Here is a 9,573-nt window from a genome sequence, read left to right as displayed (position 1 = left end):
GCTTGGGACAATGCACATACAATCCAGCCAGGCTCCTTCAGTTTGTAGGACCATTTAGAGCTTGTGTGCCCCCCTTCCTTTCCCTTGCTCCACACAAATAGCTACGTGACCCTGGGCAAGTCACTTAACCTAATTTGCCTCTATTTCCTCATCTGTAAAATGAGATGGAGAAGGAAATGGCAAACCATTCCTATTTCTTTGCTAAGAAAACTTCAAATGGGATTACAAACAGTCATATATAACTGAAATGATTTAACAATAATCCCTATGTCATTCATCCATTTTCTTCAGTTAAAGAAAAAGGAAAACTTATTGCATGTGTACCTATTCTATTTATCTATTATAGATGGTAAAGAAATAAATTGACAACACTCACACACGGCGATATAATCCAGATTTAGAAGATGAAGCCAAATGATTAGAAAGAAAATTGTTTTCCTTTTTCTAACACTGTTTTAGCAGTTTCTAACTATGTGTGGTGGTTCACACCCATAATACCTGCTACTGGGGGAAGGTGACTGAACTCGGTGGATTGTTTGAGCTAGGAAGTTCTAAACTCTATTGGACTTGAAGTTCAGCATCAGTGTGTTGAACTTTCAGGGGCTGGGAGCCACGAGGATACCTAAGGACTTATAAAATGTTCAGAAATAGAGCAGATCAAAATGTCCATTTGTAGAATTGGGCTGTGAGTGTCCATTATACATCTAGCCTAGTCAAGATTTACCAAGTCTCAAAAATAAACAAGAAAGAAAGAGTTTTCCCCATGATAATCATGGCAAATGTTTGAACAGTATGTGGGAATGGAGGTTTCTGTTTCTAAGCCTCCTACTTGATCATCTGAAAAGGAATGGGTACAATATGTGATTCTAAGAAACGACGGGTCCCTTTTGAGAACAAGATCATAAGCCGTACTCATCCTCTTCTGAATTTGGCGTTAGTTGAGAAATTGAAGCTAGTTCTTAAGTGTAAAAATTATGGCAGGTAAAATTTGCAGGCAGAGTCAGTTCTAAAGATAAGTAAGGCAGGCTAGGACCCAGGGTTCAACAAGTAGTAAGCAGAATGCTGTACTTTCAAAAAGATTAACTTTTAACAAATGTCTATATTTTTGCCAGAAAAATTCTACTTTTCATGACATGTAAGAATTTATTTTGTGATTATTAAAATCATAAGCGTTACAATCAACGTTTAAAGCCTCTTGTGGAGCATCGAGGAGTGGGAGGGCTACAATTTTCAAATGTGGGGAAGAGTATCTATTTGTCAAACCTTGCCAAGTGTATGTCAATGCCTTGCCTCAGTTCTAACAGCAACTACCACCTTTCCCTGGAAATGTGCAAGCAGTACCAGCTTGTGAAAGGGGCCACTGGGAAATTTTCCACTTTTTCTCTAATGTAGTTTAACCCTGCACTGAATAAAAGTCAATGCTTACTCTTAAGTTACACTTGAAAGGAGGTATGAGGGCCTAGAAAGCATAGAGGGATAGAAGGCCAAAAATATGGACACAGTTTCTGGAACATCTTTGATATAAAATAAATAATATTCAATATATATATATGTATATATATATATTTCAACTCCATGAAAGTAAAATTCCCAACATTAGCAAAATGTCAATGTTATTGCAAGAAAAGTGCTTCAAAATAAGTATGTTTCAAATAGAGCTATGCCCCTTTCAATTTGAAATATAGGCTTTTTTTCTCTTTTATTATTTTCCTATATTTCACTTCTATAAAAGATTAGGATGAAATTTCTATCACAATATGTGTGTATATGTATATATATATATATATATATATATATATACATACATACATAGGCATTTGTTTTTACATGGCTGTCAGATTTCAACTTGGACTCCTCCCTAGGCTTCAGTTTCTTTACCTGTAACATGAGAGAGATCAGACTAGTGGACTTCTAAAGTCCCTCCTAACTCAATAACTATGATATTATGAGTTATTCCATGTAGATATATACCAAGATCATAGATTTAGAAGTGGAATAAATCTTAAAGATCATCTGATCCAATATATTCATTTTATAAGTGAAGAAATTGAAGTCTAGAAAGCCCAAGTGACTTTCCCAACCTCACACAGCTTTATATTAGCAGAGCCAGGATTAAAATCTAGCTTTTCTGACTCTAAATCAACAAATTTTTCCAGTGAACCATTAAGCCCCAGGTGGGCAGAATCCATGTTATACATCTATACCTTTCCCTTCATCCCCTCCCCCCAACTGTGTGACCACACAGCTAGTAAGAGTCAAAAAGCAGAACTCAAACTCAGGTCACATATCAAAATCTAGCCTTTTCTCCATTGTGTGACCCTACTTTTAACCTTGTTGGACTTGAAATTACAGCATCTTATTTTAATTTTTTTTTCCACAAAGTTTCCAACACAGCCTATGAAAGACAAAATTGGTACCCAATGTCAATGACAGGTGCCTTATATCCTTTTCTGTGTAAAGTTTATGCTATATTTAATACTTAGCAATCTGATAAGATCTGTTTTGAAGAGTACCACAGACTCCACTCAACCTTTTACCCCAGGAGAAAATCATTTTCCCCTTCACGATAAATGAGGATAGCCAGAGGTATGCTGAAGCCAGCTCAAAGCAAAGAGCCGATTATTAAATTTCCAGTGTGAGCACTTACACCCTGAAAATTGGTAAATGCTACAAATTAAGGCTTAATTTGTTGTTGTGCTAATTGTCTAGAACTATAAGTTGCCAAAGTGAGAGATACAGCAGCCTGGGGTATGCTGGAATGATCCAGGGGGCGGTAGTAGTTCGAAAAGACGCAAATATAAATAAATAAACCATTAAAGGGTTAAAGAAAGGCAATTTCTGGGGGAGGGGGGTACTGACTTTTTTTTTTACAGGGGTTTTAGGTCAAATAAATCTGGGAACTTCTGGTAGACCTTAGAAAGTGATAGAGAAAATGTTAATAATGCAGATTAAACTTAAAAGTGTATCATGTACACTTTTCCCCCCAGAGAGCCATTTATTAAACATTTACCAGCAGCACACCCCTGAGGGTTAGCAAAAGCCAAAATCTTTACCAGATGATGAAAGAGTCTAGGATAAGGAAATTTTAGAAAAACCAAAAGTCATTTCTAAACCTGAAGTCCAAGTCACACATAGGACCTGAAGCTTTTATTGATTTATTCCAACCAAAGAGTCCTCTCTAATGGGGAAATGCTGCTCATAAATTCCAAGTTCATTTCAAACAAGTTTCAGAGGAAGTTTGATAATAGATATTTCACTTTAAAAGACTAAATAATTGACTGGACAGTCCATTTTGCAATTTTTACCTCCAAAAAAAACATGTAATGGAAATGTGGACAAATACTTGGGGGGAGGCAGCCAGAAAAGCTTTCAACCAAAACTTTTTGAAGGTTTAAATCTATGCCAAAGGGCTATGAGGTTACCATGTTTAGAATAAAGATGATTAGAAAGAGGTTTTATACCCATAGGTCTCTAAACTCATCGCTGAAAAGTATAGCATCAACAATGTTCCAAGAGTATTTAGTTTGTTTAAATTCCAACATGCTTCAAAACCCTAAATTAAAGAGGATGTCAGATGAACTGCACTGTGGCCTCACATTAAGCCAACTTCCCCCCACCCATACCTCTCTCTTGCCCTCTCCCCAAGCAGTGTTGGAAACTTTAAACTTTAAACCCTTTAGGTAGTTTCTATATCCATAGCAAATTGTCAAATCCCCTTGGGTTAGACTGGATATAATTTTCAAATTAAAATTTGCATATAAAACTGGCTGAGGACAAGAGCCCCTCTAGAGACATTCTTCTGTGTGTTTTTAATTCTAGAACCATAAATAGATTGGTAATGGAGCTGCATGCCTCTGCGTGTGCTCAGTCTTCCGTCCTTAGGCTGAGTGCAGATATTCCTCATATTCCCTGCTTAGAGCTTATTCATTGTGGAAAGAGGGTGGGGGTGGGTGGAGACAGCTAGTCTATAGCCATGGATGACCAAGAAATTTATGATGACAAAAAGATGGCTTTTTTGCTTTGTTTACCAGTTGGCTGTAGACCGGAAGACCTGGTCATCTAGGGGTTGCTGAGCCAGAACTCAGTGGGGATCTGTAAGGAGAAATTGACTTCTCACTCCATCTGCTTTGCAACAGTGAGTGAGGACTGTTCTAGTTACAGCAGTAAAGCTGGGTAGAGAAAGGGTGAATGCCCTCGACTCCCACCCAACCAATGGCAGCTGTGAATGTATAACCATCTCCGTATCTTCTATATTCTCCTGCCTTAGAAAGTGACCTAGAAGCAACCTGGGAGTTAGGCATGTGCAGGCAATGACCTTGTAAGTTCAGCACATCAAGAGATCTCATCTGCAGCTGGAGGTGAATGGTGTCACCAGAGCAGTAGTAACTAACCCTGAAATGGGAGCAGGAAAATTGTCTTCTAGACTAGGAGAAACTTCAGGTGCCATGTTTATCTTGTACCATAGAAAAGTTTCCAGCTATGAACTTGGGAAAGACATTGACTCTTGGAGACCAAGACTGTGCTTAAGGGGGACTTCAAGGTCAACTGTTCTAAGAGAGAACAGAATTTCTAGCATAGAGTCGGTGTTAGCCCTTTGCCGCATGGGTTCTCACAATGGGAGCCTCACTAACCTTAGACTTTTAAGACTGAAGTGATTCTCTCCATGGGTACTATGCATATTTGTAGGAGAATGCAGCCCATATTTTGGAGGTAGGGTTTTCTACCAAACATTCTCATTATACCTCCTCAGTAAATGCCTTCTCTAAAAGATAACTGCCCACTAGCAAGGGGGAAGACACCAGAGGAGTCTTGTATTATGAAAATTATCATAGGATTGCTCTTAAAACCTGAAAGTAGTTGGAGTATCCCTCCTGGGACAGCCTAACTGTGAGGGCAACTTATGGTCAGTGAACTCAGAGAGAGAGAGGTAGCTAAAAATTTGTAGTTTGTTAGAGCTGAAAGGAATCTTAAGGATGATCTAGTCTATTTTCCTTATTTTACAGATGAAGTCTATTGATGTAAAGTGATTCAGCCAAGATCACACAGGTGGTAAAGAATGCCAAGGATATTATCCTGGCTGATATCTGAATTCATTTTAAGTGCTAACATGATGCGATCCTAGAAATTAGATCTTCAGCAACTGAGGAACTGTTCTCTCCAATTAAAAAACAATTCTGTTATTACATAGTATCTAATCTTGGCGTTCTGTCTTAGCACTGCATTTGAAACCTCCATACCTGATGTCCTCCACCTGGGCCATTCTATAACATGAACCTGCTGGCTGTTCAAACAAGTATAGGTAGGGGTGTGCTGGAACCAGCTCTCAACACTGCTTAAAGTTTCAATGTGAGGATTTACACTTCAGAAATTGGCAAATGCTACAAATCAGGGCCTGATGCATTGTTTTGTTGATTTTGGGGGGGTGGTAAAATGGAGGGAGACTGGGCAGAGTCATTTGTCAAACATTAACCAGGGTACCACTGAATACAAAGTATTAGATCCTGATTGGCCTTACCTTTTGACAGAGAGAGATGGTGGGCTAAAGAAAACTTCTTTTCCCTATATGAATCTCCCACTTGCTCTGAAATTCTTTCCAGAAAGGATGGAGCTTTTAATTTCTTAAGCACCTATGGTGCTTCTTGGCACAGTCAGTCACTGTTCTAAGCTCTGGAAATATAGAGAAATGCATTAACAACCCCTATCCTCAAGGAGGTCACAATTAAAGGGTGAAGACAACAAATGAATAATTATATTTGAAACGATGTCCACAACAACTATGTCTACATAGAGTTGTTGTAAGGATCAAATGAGATAACGTATGTAATGTGCTTTAGAAGACTGAAAGTGTTGTATACATGTTAGGCCTTATTATTACACACATGAATAACTGAATTGAAATAAATCCAATTAAATATATAGAAACATGAATTCATTTGTGTATATAAAAGAGAGAGAGATCAAGACATAACATATAATACAGGCCTTCAATGTGTGGCATTGCTCATTAACAGTATTATGTGACAGTCTAAATCTTTCCATATCTCTTACATCCATCCCCTCTTCACTATTTATATACCATCTTAGTCGAGGACCTCATGATTGATTGAAATGGTATATTTGAAACTGATCTCCCTGCATCGTCTCTTCCCTACTCTAAACCCTCTTCAACAAAGTTGTCAAAATAATTTGCCTAATTGTAGCTCTGACCATGTTACTCCCCTACTCAATAAACACAAGTGGCTCCCTATCGCCTCTAACATAAAATATAAACTCTTCTATTTGGTTTTTGAGGGCTTTCAGAACTTGACTCTGGTCTACATTTCCAACCTCAGTATATGTTAGGCCCCTTCCCATTTTCTGGAGGATAGACAAACAGGCCTTCCACCTGTATCCCACACACGGCACATTGTCTCCTTTGTGCCTTGTGCATTGGCCTAAAATGAACTCCCTCTTGATCACCTCCTTAGAGGATTCCTCACATACTTCAGCACTTAACTCAACTACCATTTCTAGATGGAGCCTTTCCTGGTCCTCCTAACTGTTAGTGCCTTATTTCCTAAACTGCCTATATTTATTCTGCATATACTTATTTTTGCATATATCATCTTATCTGAGAGTTCTTTGAAACCAGAGACTTTCATTTGGGAGAATGTATCTCCAGTGGCGAACACAGTGATTGGCACATAGTAGCCGCTTAATCTATGCTTTGAAGTGGTTTACCTAATGTATAATAATATCCATTCTTGAATTACATATGATTACAAAAGCTATCATTTCAGTATCACTTTTTGTGCTTTTGTATGTAAATAAACACTATAAATCTATGTATATTTGAAAAACAAGAATCCAAGTATATGGAGACATATTTATTCAGACTAAGGAAGGAATGTGACCTTATTTGTCATAGAGACATTTAATGAGATTTCTGGTGCTGTGTTTCAGCTTTCCAAGTTTGGAAACCAGGAGTACATATGGATTAGTGAACCTGTTCCAAAACTCTGTAACCCCCTAAGGAACTGTGACCCACAAGTTGGGAAGCACTCTTCTAAGACATACTCGTGGAATATATTTATGTTATGTTTTCATTAGAATTGTTTATGATTTCACTCCCTCAAAGAGCTGGAGGCACAGTCATTTAAACATCAAAGCTCATTGAAGTAAGATAGCTAGGTATGAAATAATTTCTTGTGCTATATACAAAAAGCCTGAATAGGACAACAAACGGGAAGAGGGCCAAAAACCATCCCCTTTCCTCTGACCACCCAATCTGCCTCCTCCATAACCCCAATCATACATCTTAGCAAAGTCTATATGTTAAGTTTTGGTGAGAATTAACAAATATGGTTTGACCCAGAAGGAGTTTTAAAACATCTCTTGTCCAGCAATGAATATCTGTTATGAAACATTCATTTGGCTAGAAAAAACATTCACTAGAAACATTCACTAGGTTTCTCCTTTGAAACATTAATTTATCTGACATTGGATGTCTTCTTTGACCCAGGTGTACTTCTCCCTACTTTGCAGCCACAAGCATACTACAAGAACAATTGCAAAAACACTAAACCAACCGTCTAATGAATCATTGCTTCTGTGTGTAAATATATGTGTGTATGTATACAAGCCTACATATGTATATACAGGTGTGCATGCATATATACATACACATATGTATGTGTATATCTATTTATCTCCAGATAGAAAGATATATTTTATGATAATAGTACTCCAGGAATTCCCAATAACTGAGAGCACCTGTGTGGAACACAGAGTCTGAAGAATTAAGAATTAGAACTACCAACAGACTGAATGAAATATAGGTATGGGTTAAAGAATGACTCAGTCTGCATTAACTGGGAAAACAGAAGAATTATATAGGAAATAAGGGAATCTGCCTTCCTCTGGATAAAAGTTTTGTTTAACTTATTGTAAAATGGTTATAGAGACAAAAAGTTGGTCTATAAGATAGTGTAATCATGAAGCCACATCCTGTACAGAATGGGCCTAAATGAGCTAATTGTCTCACTCAGGCCACCCCCACAGGCAACACCTCATGCTCTCAAGCTTCCAGCAATATTTATCTGATTTATGACTTCTTCTTAGCTTTGAGTTTTGATTTTTTTTCCAATTCAATTTGTTTAGTTTATAAAAAAAAATAACCTATGTCATAAATACTACACATTGTTTTCAAAACTACCCAGTATTTCTGTTTCCTTCCAAGTTTTCTTTTGTTCTCTGCTATGTCCTTTTTAGTTTTTTCTCTTTCCCTCCTCACCCTGCCATATGAATATATATACACATATATATATGCATGTATAAATATCCATATATAAACACGTATAGACACACACACATACAACGAATATTTCTAGTTTTCACTTCTTTCTCTGGAAGTGCATAGCATATTCATTCATAGGTCCAAGTCTTTCCAGCTCATCATTTCTTATACAACAGTAGCAATCCTTTGCAAACATATACCACTTGTTCAGCCGTTCCCCAATTGAAAGGCATCTATCATTCTAGCCAATCGGATGAGTGTAAAATGTGTTGTCCTGAAAGTTTGGTTAAAGGAGGCAAACAAGCTAGTTGATACATAAATTCATAATGTTTATTCCCTTAAAGCTAGCAGATATGTACTGCAAGGAGCTAAAACAAAAGTACTGACTGATAAAAAAAAAAATGACGATTTAAATATGTTTTAGAACAATCCCAACTCAGGGTCTCTATGTCACTCAAATTTATGCTCTCCATATATGTTTAACCATATTATGAGACAAATTTTCCTAATTGAATAGGTGGTAAATACAATAAGAGAGTTGACAAAGTGTCAACTGAAATATGACCCAGGATATCTTTGTTTTCTTTCCCATTAACGTGACATAGCATAGTATTTGTCCATAAAATATTAAGTTAAGAAACAGTCCTATTATTCAGGGTAGTGACTTGGGTTAAGGGTCTCATCCTTAATGGCATAAACAGAGAAAAAATATTCTTAAGTCATCTCCTTCTGGGCTTGTGGACATAGGAAGGGGTATTCTCTGAGTTTACTCAGAGAAGGAAATATTTGTTAGGTCCAGGCTCTTCTTCTGGCTGATTAGTTCAGGCTCTCACCTTTATTGGAGTTAAAATGATCTGAAATGATTATCACATGATATCAAAAAATTATTTTAATTTGTATTTCTCCAATTAATAATGATTTAGAGCATTTTTCATTTGATTATGAATAATTTGTTTTCTTCATTGAAAAATTACCTATTCATAACCTTGGACCATGTATCAATTGGGATACAACTCATTTTCTTATAAAATTAACAGAGTCCTTATCTAATTATATAATATGATCTATGTTAATGTGCAGTGATGTTTTGGGGTTGGGGTGAAGAATTCCACTTTGGTGGTCATTTCTTCTCATCCTAGTAAAGTATGTTTTGTTTAAATGTGCTTTGGGACCAAAGAATGACTGGTGATGGGAAATACAAGCTTGGAATAAATGCACCATGCCAGAGCCAAGGGTAAAAGATTTTGATGCAGGTGGGATATCATGGAACTTCTGAAAATACACTATATAGGCAGGCC

The sequence above is a fragment of the Petaurus breviceps genome, unplaced genomic scaffold, assembly GCF_028583685.1.
Source record: "Petaurus breviceps papuanus isolate PSGF00001 unplaced genomic scaffold, PetGlider_PUasm1.0 183, whole genome shotgun sequence".
Classification (NCBI taxonomy): domain Eukaryota; kingdom Metazoa; phylum Chordata; class Mammalia; order Diprotodontia; family Petauridae; genus Petaurus; species Petaurus breviceps.
This window is presented reverse-complemented; position numbering follows the sequence as displayed.